Here is a 13,777-nt window from a genome sequence, read left to right as displayed (position 1 = left end):
GAGGAATGGAGGATGTTGGAGGAATATTGGGTTAATGTAATGTAACTGAATCTGTTCATGTCACGCAGAGTGCTCGAACGCGTTATAAGTAAGCTATATTATCGCGATGTAATATTTTCATTTATTGGATTGCTTCACGTTTCCTGTGTACATAATAATATCTCATAACGGACGATATTATTGTTGGTGCTCTATTGTATTATATTATGTATCACAATACTTAATAGGGATAATGAGATGCGTCTGAATTTGTTGTATAATCCACCATGTTTAGACTCAGCTGCAACTACCGGACCCGAATTGGGCGATTTCCCTCCTCCCTTTGTATAGGGAGAGCATAATCTGTAATACGAGAGAGAAAATTCAATTAATCAAGCTGCATTCCGTCCTTAATGCATCCTCGTCAGTGGGCATTAACGACGCTAAACCAAATTCTCCTTTTCCATCGTCATCAGAGTAATGGTAAGAGGTCAAGTAATGGTCATCTGAGTAACGAGGTATTGTCATTTTGTTAGCAACGTCATTACGCAAAATCGTTTCGGATCATTCTCATGGAATCATGGAACACTTTTCTCTTGTTCGTTCTTCTATTTCTATATTTGATGACAATATGTTTTACGTATAATAATCGAAAGTAACAAATAAATTGCAGGATATACCTATTGTTGCATTGTAAAAATATTACATACTATCATGTAGAAATATGTTCGTTGACCAACTGTAGAAGCACAACTTTTACAAGGGTCGCTGCACAAAAGGAATTGTTCTGACGAAGTGTTTAAAAAATTCAGATAGATACAAATCTGAAAGTAATTTTTTTAATAAACATGCGATGAAAGTTTATAATATCTAAATGATCATTTATTTAAAAAAATAAGTGTTACGTTTTATTAGAAAATGAATTAATGAAAAAAAGTTTTATTCGCTTTCAGTCGTATTATAATTATTGCAAATAATAATTGTAGTCGAATGTTTTTTGTAAGTAAAATGAAAACATGTGTTGCGCGCATTTGAGGATGGTGGTTGTATTTTTGTACAACTTGCACCTCCCTCGCTTTTCACCGGCATTGAGCGATTCCTGTGTATATCCTTCACAGGGACATTTTTCTGAAAAAATACACTGATATCTTAAAAATCGATTCTACGTAAACAACATATATTAACAGAATGCGACCTGAGCGAATCGACGGCCCGAAAGACACTGAAGGAATACCTTGGGAAGCCAAAATCCAAAAAATAGATTTTACCTGTATCCTCTCCATAAAACCAGAGCGCGTGTACGAAGAACACGCGCACGCTGGAAGATTAAGAAACACTCTGTATATCCAATCCTGCAAACTGCGCGCCGAAACCAATTTTCCAATCTGAAACGCAATCATAAAAAGAATTAGAATAGTAATATCACAAATTAAATTGATAAATAATTTAATAATATTGATATTAATTATAAAAAAAAAAGTATCTGAAGGATATTTTAATAATCTGCTGCTATAATAAGCACTTAAAAACTTTAAATAATACATAGGTACTTGCATGTATATTTCGCCGAGAAGAATATATCCGTTGAAGTATATCACAGTCCACTTCTTTGTTGTCCCGGAATAGTTAGTCTATTTTCAACCATGAGCATCATTGACCGTGGTACTAATGGCCCTGTAACCATTGAGAATATGCTCAGCGAGTGTCACACTAAAACTAGTCCGCTTGGTCACCCAAAGTGTCACCAATGGACCACACCATATGTCCGACGAGCACGAGCACCAAGGGCATTCGGTGGAGGCTTTTTCAGTCGCGTTTAAAAGGCTTATCGAATCGTGGCGATGAACGTGACCAGTTTTCGAGGCACGTAACACTTTTTTCCAAGCCGGATTCTTTCGATCGTCGTTACCGTCGCGTCGGCGCGACTCGCCTCAAACAAGACGGATAAATATTCAAACGGAGCAGTTCGCCCGGTGCATGCGTGGGAGGTAACCCACGCGGCTCTCTCACGCATCCGTATGCGTCCGGACTCTCTCGTATCTGCGTGTACGAGTGTGATCAGAGAGCGAGCAAGCGAACGAACGAGCACGGCGTGGAAAATTGTTCTCGATAAATTCGCCCCCGGCATGGGCGGTCGATCGCCATTGTTGTTCCAACGGGCTCGTCGAATGTTTTTCCCTCGGGCATGGAGAACGCGAACGGCGACGGGAACATCCGAAACGCGTTCTAGCGTATCTCGGGAAATTCGACGGTATGCGTAAAAATCGGAATTGCGCCCTATCGACTTCCCACGCGCGATAAATCCGCATGATTCGCGCCTTTTTTCCGTTTCGCGCACGTTTCCTTTTTTTCAGTTCGCGCGCACGAGCGAGCGGATATCTGGAATAGTATCCCGCAAATCGGGATTTTGTAAGACGTCTTATGAACCCTTTATCGGAGAATTTATTGCCATCCAAGGAATAAAGGTGTGGCACGGTCTCAAGGTTTTGCCGTGAATATAAGTTTTGTGAAATGACTCCACAAAAAGAATTTTTCGATATTAATTTTTGTACTTAAGAATTTAAGTCATGTATTAGTAAATGATTTTGATATAAATTACATGTCGCAACGAAAAAAAATACTTATTTAGTAATGAATCTTACTCTTAAACATTTATTTATTTATAAATATATATTCAACTATATAACATATATTCAACTTTTTTCTTAACACTATCATTTCTTAGAAGAAATATTTACATTTATACTTGAAATTTATACTGAAGCAAAGAGGATCCTAATTATATGGAAAATTGAGTTCCAGTGAAATAAGTTAATTTTCACATGCCTTATAATGTGACGAACAAAAAATAACATAAAGGCCATAAAGCTTAATAATGAATAGCTTTTGAGCTACAGTATATCAAAAGTGCTTTGTGAGCACAAGTTTCACACCGTTGAGATACATAACTCAAAAGTTTTTGAGTTTTATGTCTGTGACATCTTTTGTTTATCGCATTGTGGGAGAAATTTTTGGTACGCATAACTATTTTTTAACTGTTTATTTGTTATTATGTTACAAGTACATTCTTACTTTTTTATTAAAAAATTGTGTTGTCCTAATCAAAATTTGATTATTCTAACTAAATTTTGATTAGATTCTTTTTTTAATGAAAAAGTAAGAAAGTTTTTTTAGTCATATATCAACAAAATAAATATAATAATTACGCGTATCAAAACATTTCTTTCAGTGCACATTATAAGCTGTACTCATATGTGGAAACTAATTCATTTTTCACCAGAACCCAATTTTCCATATAATTAATGTGGAACACTTTCTCTACTTGCATTTTCCACAAATAATTACAAGTAACTATAATCTTCAATTATTTTCTTGCATAAGAAATATTTTTCGATCAAAATTGATAAAAAATCATCGTATAATAAAATTACATAAAAAGGCTTAGTTGTACTCAATTTTTGTTTTACATTTCAACAAACGGAATAATATAACGACGCAAAGATAACGACACAAATTTAATTTAAATTTAATTTAATTTATTGCAACAGCAAAAGGTGAGGCACCAGCATTTACCGCTGCTATGAGTTTACACATGTAATATAATGTGATACAATATAATAAAAATAAGAATAATAATTAATATAATAAGCATTATTAATAAAATAATTAATATAATAAAAATAAAAATAAACTCAAGTAAACACATTATCATGTGTAATATAATCAAGCACAGCATTTATTAGTACAATATCCAGTCTCATGATAAAATTGTTTGCGTGTGACGAAATGTAAAACTGTAAAAGCACACAAAGAAGAGAAATTTGACAGAGATGTGTGAAACCAAACTACAGTGAAATGCTATTCCTGTGGGAAAGTCATTGATGCAACGAAACCACCAGCAGTAGCATAGAAAGAGAATAGCGTAGGAGAAGATCTTGTGGAAAGAGGTACATAGGTGTAATATTTAACAGAAATGTAGGACAAAAAGGCGTGGTATTTGGCTGATGGAAGGGAAAGGATAGAAGATGTATCGAATGTCAGGGGTATTTAAGAACTAGGACAGGGATATTTAGAATTCACAAGGAAACGTTTTAAAAGTGATATAAAAAAACTAACGTTACCTACCAATCGAAAGATCACGTTTGAAATAGGTATTCCAGTTGGCCAAACATGTTTCGGTCCAAGTCAGGTACAGAATTCATAAGATCCCAAGATTTGACCATCTGAATATCTATTTCAAACGTAATCTTTCGACTGATAACGGTAGTATTTTGATATCACTTTTGTAATTTGGAACTTTCTCTCAGAGTTTGAATGGATTTTAAAGTAGTAACTAGTGCGGTTTATTGGTACACCTAATTTCGTATCACGCCGTGCTCCGAGGATTCGTGAGTTATAATTATCCTCGGCAAAAAAAAAGCAGCTCTGCGGGAGAGCTATCAAGAGAGGCTGTCGCGTGAAGTGCCACGTGCACGCCCGCGTGTATATGTATATGAGAGGGTCGTGCGATAATATCTCTTCATACATTATGCAGCTTTACGGATAGCAATACGCCGCGCACGCTGCGCGATGAGAGGTCGTCGGCTTAACGTTATCGGACGGTCGCGACGATGGCTGAATATTGCCTCACCGGCCTCACGACGGGCCTCTTGCCTGTCAACCGAAAGCTTTCGCGGTTACAAATCTGATTTTCATTGCCGACGATGAGAACTCACCGCGCATAAATCTTACGCCACAATCGGCCGGAAACTACGAATAGCTGCTGCTGCGCGTAGCCTGTACGCCTACCTCGTAAACATCACGCGTTTGCAATTATATTTATCTCATTGCGATACGCGGGGAGGAGTATTCGCTTTACTTTAGGTCTGAGATTTCACGGAATAATACGGCAACGAATATATTTCAACGGAGTTTCGTGAAAGGGAATAAAGTTGCGGACGAATAGAATCAGAGTTGGCCAGAAAAGTCCAGTGAGTGGAAAAAAAAGTAAATTCAGGTTTTTACTGTCCTGGATTTTATCCGCGCGGTGGATAAATTAGTAAAAATTGTAAAGAAGACTAATATGTGGTAACATTAAAATATGTTCACACAACTTTATTTAAAACAAAAGATATTTTTAGTAATAGTAATCTAACTAACAATAGAACTAGCAGTAACAAGACCTTATAGGTAACCAATAATAAATTTTTATTTAAAATTAATTTTTTATTTTAAATTAATGCGTGAAATATATACATTTTTAAAACAAAAACTTTCGAGATGTATAAATGTTACTAAATTTTATATTAATTTTTAATTAGAAAAACATATAGTGACAAAATTAAACATTTTTAATAGCATGAGCTGTCTGTTAATATATTGATAAAAAGATTTTCTATTTATTTTATCATTTTAATAAAACAGACCAGCTTTTGCCGTTTTTTTTTTCGGAAAAAAAACGGCCTTTATCACCGGCATGAACTTCAAAAAAATATGGAATTTTGCCTCTGCAACTCTGAATAGAATTCGAGAATAAATAAAAATTTAAACCAAAAAACATTTTCTCGAACTATTAATTAGAAAGTGTGAAATTAAGGATGGAACTAGTTTTAATTTGTGTGTCTCGCGCAATCACATTAATACTCGGCAATTATATCGCTCGTCGAGTCGTTTTTTCAAGCGCATGATAAGTTTATCACGGGTGAGCAAGAACAACACACGTGGCAATTACAGTCATGTGTTGCACCTCGACGCTTAATTACGGGGTCGCGCTTAATTACCGGCTCAAGAAGACGATTAATCCGATCTCTAGGGTCGCTCTTGCCCGTCCAATGTAACATGTGGAATCCGCTACTTTCCGTGTACACGCAGTTTAATCTGGCACGCGATTTCGTTAGATCTCAAGAAAGAAGAGAGCTAGAATGCCATCCCGTTCATCTCGAGGAGAACGAATTTATAACCGACCTGGATAGAAGCCGCAAACCGCTGCGCGGCGAACTCTGTCAACGACGCAATGACTCACGGCTCGGGTCGAGTCGCCTATCGGCCTCGCCTAGAGTTATAGCGGGCACTCGACTATATGATTCAGCTGGTAATTACGTTCCGCGATGCGCGTGAACCGACTCCGAAATAGATTTTCCGGAACACGGAGAAACGCGCTGTGCTCCTCCGCGCACCGCGGTAGATGCATCTCGCGGGGCGGGAGGGGGGGAGCGTCCTTAAAAGATTCGTCGACGTTGAATAAAATATAAACGAGAGAAAAAGAACAACAGTATTTTTCGTTAAATTTACACAATAAAAACATTTTATATTTGTGTTAGAAACAGTCTATTCAAGTCCTTATTAAAATTTTGTGTTGAATTTCTAACATATTCGAGTGTTAACATAATGTGACTATGTTATTTAAATAAAAAATGTGTAAAAATATTATATAACGCAATTTATGATTAAATAAACGAATAGTATAAAAATAATTTTAAAACGTAAGTTCTAAGGTGAATGAATAAAATGTGTTAATTTTGAAAATTTCAAAGGTTAGTTTTGCTGAAAAATATGCTTCCACATTTTGCATAATTGTGTCAGTGTTATCTTTTTGTGTTAATTTTATTATATAATGTATACATATGTGTACTTTCTACATATTCATCTTGTGCCAAGCTAACAAAAATTTGAGTGGATCGTTTGGGACACGTGAAACGTGTCAAATTTAACACAAATTTTGTGTTAAATTTGTATACGCATTTCTGATATTTACATGTTAATTCACTTTAACTGCCTTCATTTGCATAATGCAATACTGCATGTCGCGCGTATTCGCCGAGCGTTGACCGAGCCATTGTCGCTTGTAAGTTAGTGAGTACCGACAATCACCGGTAATCATTCGCTGATGCATGACACTCCAAACCAGCCGTAGTTGTCATTCTAACGGGTGTCTACGAGGTCCCTGCTTGACCTATAGTTCATTTATGCTGAAGCCGGTTGCGCGATTTTCAAATAACAATGCGGAAGGCGACGATGCGAATTAACTCTCGCTGTCTCCAGCACATTACGTATCTTTTAAGCGTGATAGTGATAAATTGATTGAATACGCAAGATAATTTACTGTTGGAAAATTTGTGTTGAATTTAATATATTTTGTATATCAAACAGTTTATTCAAATTTTTGTGTCAATTTAACGAAAGATAAATATGTTAGAAAGTAACACAAATATTATGTATAATAAATGAATTAATTAACTCGAAAATATAACACTGACACAATTTGTAAATTATGGAAGTATATATTTTTTTTAGTAAAATTAACATTATAGGGTATTAAATCAACTTGTATTTTATTTATTTAGAATTTATATTTTGAAATTTATTATTTTTATGTTATTTGTTTGCTTATTCATAAAATATATTTTAACACTAAGAAATATTGAATATAAATTTAACACAAAATATTTAAATGATACAATCATAAATTCATGCGCGAAAATTCAAAACAAAAATTTTAGCAGGGATCAGTTTTAACAAATATAATATAATATAATGGCTATGATTACACCGTGCGCTTAGTCCGCAACCTATACGATAAACGTCCTTATTTAACCAATAAATTAAACAAAGACTCCTACCGTATAGACCGCAGACTAAACGCACGCTGTAAACCAAGCCATTAAGGCTAGAAAATATTTTAATATTAAACATAAGAATAATATCTGAAATTGTTTTATTACATTTTTTAATTGATGAGCCCAAATATATAGATTAATGATTTTTATTGTTGATTTTTAAAATGTATATTCAGAGGAAAAGTCATTGTAATAATTTGGAGAACTTTGGATTGTCTTAGGTTGAGAGTCACGTTTTCCGATCGTGAGTTTCAAAAGCTTGAAATTAGCACGGTACTATATAAGAATAAGTGCCCAGAGAATCTACGACGCAGTTTCAATATTTTATTCAAACATCCCGCCTTCGAGTACCTTGATTCGTCTCGTTATCTCGGTGCACTTTCTAAAATTGTCGATTCATCGACCGATCGGGATCGCATTTATCAAGGTAAAATTGAAAGTCACGAAAAAGACGAGCGAGAGAAGTATAAAGAGATAATTCGCCCGCCCCTCGTTTCGCGTTCCACCCTTGTGCATCGGGCGAGAAGTATTCGGTATTCGTGAGTGGCACATCCGGCCGGAAGTAGTTATCGTTCAGAGATCTCGGGCAGAGTGTTTTTCCAAGCGTTCTGCTTCCCTTCGCGATATTACATGTCTCGTCGTCGCGCAACGTCGCCATGCCTTTTTTCACCTCTTCCCTTGTGAGAGTCGTTAAGACTGGAGATTGACGTGTCCTCGTGGCCTTCGCTTTTTCGAGTCCTGTTTGTCGACCCGGTTGTCCAGTGTGCAATGGCATAAGAGACAGGAGACTTATGCGCAACGAGTTAAGATAAGTGCTGTTGAAATAAACGCGTCACGTATGCACATTGCAGACATTATTTTTTATTATTATGTATAATAAGATAATTTTAAGTATATATTTCTTGACATTTTTTATTTTTCCGCAGGAATTTTTGTATCTTATTTATATTGTTATATTATCATCATTAATACTCGTTTCCACCAATGCAGATTGACTTTAATCTTAGCTTAGCTTGCTGCTTATCTTTTCCTGATTTTAAAAATTAGAAAAGATAATAAGTAAATTGAACTGAGATTAAAGTTAATCTTACATTGGTGGAACCGGGTATAAATGATTTAGGAAAAAATGGGCTATGAAAAATTTGTATTCTAATAAAAACTTGTATTTCAAATAAAAATAGTTTTGTGGATTCAAGAATGAATCAAATATAAATAGATGAATTATCTACGTGAGCCTCTGCGGTTATGTAAATAATATACATACTTATAGAACGATAAAATATAATTCGTAAACAATTTATCTAAAAGGATTGGCACATTCCAATTATTTGCGAATTATATCTTATCACCTTGTAAATATATTATTTACGCACTATTGTGAAGGTTCATATATATAGGCACTTTACTTACATTTATATTATCTATAAATATCTTACAAATTTTAGGGATTAATTAATAATTTTATATAATTGCTTTTTTCAGTATTTTTCAATATTTAAAAAATTTTTTACATTTAAAATTTTTTACAATTGCAACAGAGGTTTCTTAATATATATCCACATTTCGCGTCACGAAATTTCTTCAATTTGTTCAGGAATGTTTTTCAGTGATTATATTCATTTGGATTTCAAATGTAGATTTTTTTATCTACATTTTTATTTACATTATTTACGTAGCTGTAAATAAAAGTAATCACGAAAATCAGTGATTATGCACCTGCGTTCTGTCGTTGGTTCCCACCGACAGAGAAATTCATTCTCACGGAGGCGGTTTGTTCCCCTCGACTTCCTTCGTCCCGTTGTCGGTGGCGAGACTTTTGACCCAGAACGAGAAGTAGCAGCCGAGAAACGTCCCGAACTCAGGCACGAGGAAGCGGTAAATATAACGTCGTTTCAACGGCGCGTGAAGTGTCTGGAGCGAGCGGGTGCCATCGTACGCGACCAGAAATAGTGGCCGAGCTGTTTGCAGGTGCAGTCTGCGAGCGATGCGCCTGTTTACGCAGCTCCGCCGCGCCACGTCGCTTTCTCGCTTCGTCCTTGTTGCCTTCGAATTAAATTATTGGCGCGATGCATTTTCTCGCGACAAAAGAAGCTATTATGGATTGTTTATTATGAACTCGTATACAATCAAGTGCGTGTGTGAGTGAGTGAGTGAGTGAGTGAGTGAGAGAAAGAGAGAGAGAGAGAGAGAACACAAGTCAAGCATTTTCAGTCTAATAAAATTATTAAGATTAATGTCCAATTTCTATTAATGTAGATTAATTTTAATTTCGGTTTAATTTACTCCTTAATTACGGCTAAATTTTACTTTTTAATGTTTTTCTAATTCTAGAAGAATAAAATAAAGATAAAATAAGATAAAATTAAATTAAAAATTAATATAAGATAAAATTATTTTCTCAGCTCTTATTGAGCTATTTGTCTGCGATTAAATGCATTTTACGATCTGTTCTTTTGAGTGCGAATGTAGATGAAGCGTTTATTAAATTCGAACTAAATGCAAATCGAAATGGCTGAAGTTCGACTGAATCTGTATATTGTCTCAATCGGGGAATAGAATTTAGAAATACTTCTCTCTGCTGGATTTAAAAGCTTTCTACCAATCTCTTTCGAAGATATTCTGTTCTTCGAAAAAAAGCCTCCGAGCCCATCTGTATAACTCGGCGCGTTATAATTTCCATAATTCGAGCATTTTCGTAAAGCATACGATCGCAGGTGCTTCGCCTGTCGATCCAATCGGAGCAGCGGGCGCGATGAAAAAGAGAGCAGCGATATGGATAAATGCGAAAGGGAGAAAACTGAAAGAGAATGAGAGAAGGGTAGGTATGCCGTTCTCTTTGTAGCGGAGAGTGAAAGCCGTAGGGCGTTTTTTAACGTTCTGCGTTTTATCACGCGATCCATGCTCGCAAAGCGCTCGCCTACACCCTCAGAATTTGCGAATTCGCACAAAATGTGCATTAAGGGCGCATCCCTCAGACCCTCACGCGCCTGCCGTATTCAGTCTACGTTTCCTGGTTGGTAAAACCGCGAATGTCACACCCGCTGAGAGTGAAAATATGGATTTTAATAAACGGAATGGAAGTGCTCGCTAAAGATCGTTCGTCGAGCTCACCATTCGATGTTCCCTCCGTTTAAAATCGAGCGTAAATTCGAGAGAAAATAGTAAATGTAGTTGCATGAGGATGGACCGATTCGAGGATTAACTTTTTTTTACACTCTTACTCAGGAGACCAATAAAACACGAATGTGATATTTAACGGCGAGATAAATTTGTCCTCCATGTTTTATGAGAAACTCAACTATTGCATCAAAACTAGGTACAGTAATCAGTAATCTTTAAAAGCAAAATTAAAGTTTATTCGATAATATTAAAAATATGATATTTAAAATGTTTAACAAAGCACCCGCAGAACCAATATCTTTTTATATGAATCTGCGCGCACACAATATATGTATACGTGGAGAAAAAGCGCATTCAAGAATTAATTTGTAAAAAGGAGGACATAATATGCTTTCACGTTCGTCGACGTGATCCATGTCGGAGGTCAAAGGTTTCGCGCTCATATAAGCTGATCATTTCATTCTTCGCGAACAGCCGGATGAGATCTCGTCACTGCCGCGCCAGAGGGAGAGAAGGAGAGGTAGCAAGCCTTCTATGAAATATTTCGAGGCCGTTAAGATCGCGTTTCGCGGGAATTCTATGGGGTTTTGGTGCACATCCCTGAATGCACGAAACCCTACCCGGAACTTCGTTCGATGTCCATTCGATATACCCGCGCGGCTTACGACTCGTCCATAAGTAAACAATACAAATGGACAGTGAGGACAAAATCCGATTCCCAAGCACGGGAATTTAATAATTCTCGAGGTTTTACTCGAGGGATGGCAAATTGCATCGATCCTCGCGACAGTTGCTGCCGTGAATGATTGTTTAATGAATCGATGTAATTTTCTTTATATGATATCAATATTTGATAATTTTTGTTGTTTTATAAAGTGGTATCGCTTGCAACAGTTGTTACCGACAATTTTTTAACAAAGGTTTTTGAATCTTGATACTGTTTCTATAAAATGTTATTTCAGTGATTTTGCACATTTGATCAATGTAATTTTCAGATTATATAAATCTTGGTGTCTGTGCATTACAGACAATTTTGCCGATATCGCTCCCTTATTTCAAATGCATATTTCCCTTATTTCAAATATATATAGAACTTACATTTAGTTGGTAATCGAATGACATTCTTGAAAATGTACGTACTTATAATTTTATAAAATGGCTGTCATCAATAAATAGTTTTAATTGCACATTCTCGATCTCAACTCATTGAAATTTTCTCGCGTTCTCTCACGAAGATATCACACATAATAACGTAACTCATGTGTTGAAAATAATTGCGTGTCCTTCCCAGCGTTCTCGTTAGCGAGCTGCACGAACAAACCGCAGCGACACATTGCGAGTCGACGTGCTCTCTGGCGCGGAGAAGGAATATAATGTTACATCGCGAAGACGAAGGGACCCGCCGCCCGCTAATGCACGTGCACATCCGACACCGGCTTCGTTCGAGTATTCGCGCATAGCGAGTGTACCGTTACTGGCTGCAGACTGTTGCACCTCAGCCTATCGCGGATTATGCGGGGATATACATATAACGCGAATAGGAAGAAGGTGCGCTACGATTCCTTCGGTAAATCGCGCGCTTACCCTGTCATCCAAGTACTCTCGTCGAAATTTATGGTTAACCCTTGCACCCCCTAAAACCGAAACGCAATAAAGTACTTCTTACTACACGTTTCCTGAAAGTAATTATCACTTTGTCTGTTTAAATTACCTTTTTTCATTAATTTTTAAATAGGTAAGTGGGTAACCACAGCACCCCAGTTTTCTTTAAAATTTTGTTCTGAAAAAGGTAAAATATAAAGTATCTCTCAGATATCCAAAAGTCTTTGAAGTTGATCGTTATTTTTACATTCCTTCATCTCGTAAGGGTATGATTATTGTAAATTTAATTATAACATAATAATAAAAAAAATGTAACAAAGAAGTTAGAAAATTTTTTGGGGTGTTCTAAATATCCTAACTTGCCATTTACCTCTTTAAAGGTTAAAATATATTTTGTTATCTTAAATTTTCTTGCGCGCAAGAAGAGATTTTTTGTTGAAGAAATACTATATTTAATTATAACTCTCTCTCTTTCTCTCTCTCTCTCTCGACTTATCTGTTATTAAAGATTAATTAAACATCGTTCTCTTATTAACTTCTAGTTAAGGAGATTTTAATTTGTAATTTAATCTAACTTGCAACATACGGACTATAAGAGACAGCGTAAGCGGCTTATTTAGAATTACAGCCGTTCTTGAATTGTTACATCGAACCCTACTGGCTTTCGCGGCGAAATACAATGGCTACGCAGTTTCATCATTACGCGACCAGTATTTTCTACCGGAGCGGTGATTTTATTTTTCCACTGACTCTCTTTCAAAGGCGTTCGTTCTTTCCGTCGTTTTTATTCCCTGCAAAATGACAGGCATGGTGAGCGCAAAATAACTCGTTCTCGGTTGTCGCGCTTTCCGACGTCGTGTTGGAAGACGTTATACGTTGCAATTTTTACGATACGCACATAAAAGCGACTCCGGGTCGACAAATAAGGTTTCTCGAGCAAGAGAGCGTACGACAACGACAACGACGACAACGATGACGACGACGACGATGACGAAATGTTGGATTCTATTTCAATTTACAATGCGCAAGTTTCCGGGGACTCGGATTGCTTGATTCCTCGCTGTTTTCCAAAGCTATCTCCTCTTTTTTTTTTCTCTTCGTCTCTTTCTCGGTTACGACTTAACGATCTAGCAATTGAGCGAAGTTACTCGAGAGCGAATAGCGCTGTTGAAAAAGAGGATAAACGGTGGCTAAGTGCCGCTGCACGTTTCGCGCGGAGTTACCTTTCAGATGCATTCGTGCAGCTTTTACCGCGAGAAAAAAGGTCGAGCAACGTTTGTGGAAGAGATTTGAAAAGCTCGGAATTTTCTCCCCGCAATTCATCACGATTGATGCAGAACTTTCATGTAAAAACAATTTTTTTCTCGCTATTATATGTCGCTGTATCACGCTTTAATTCTCTCCGTAAACTGTATTCTTTAAGCGGAATTTTATATGCAATTAAACTTTGTGTAAATACAATTAGTATGAAAACATCAAAA

General features: G+C 36.4%; 1 protein-coding gene across 5 annotated transcripts in view; it reads left to right on the top strand.

Moving 5' to 3' along the window:
• The window catches only part of LOC108724538 (uncharacterized), a 271,946-nt gene that overhangs the window by 98,805 nt on the left and 159,364 nt on the right, over nt 1-13,777 (top strand). Inside the window, exon 2 of one of the 5 annotated variants that reach the window (XM_018450970.1) lies at nt 12,240-12,242. The exons of the other annotated variants lie outside the window; for them this stretch is intronic. The gene's annotated coding sequence lies outside the window, so the exon portion shown is untranslated. The remainder of the gene's footprint in view (nt 1-12,239; nt 12,243-13,777) is intronic. 5 annotated transcript variants of the gene reach the window in all.

Source organism: Mycetomoellerius zeteki, unplaced genomic scaffold (genome assembly GCF_001594055.1).
Source record: "Mycetomoellerius zeteki isolate Tzet28-1 unplaced genomic scaffold, Tzet1.0 scaffold308, whole genome shotgun sequence".
In the NCBI taxonomy this organism is placed as follows: Eukaryota; Metazoa; Arthropoda; class Insecta; order Hymenoptera; family Formicidae; genus Mycetomoellerius; species Mycetomoellerius zeteki.
This window is presented reverse-complemented; position numbering and strand designations above follow the sequence as displayed.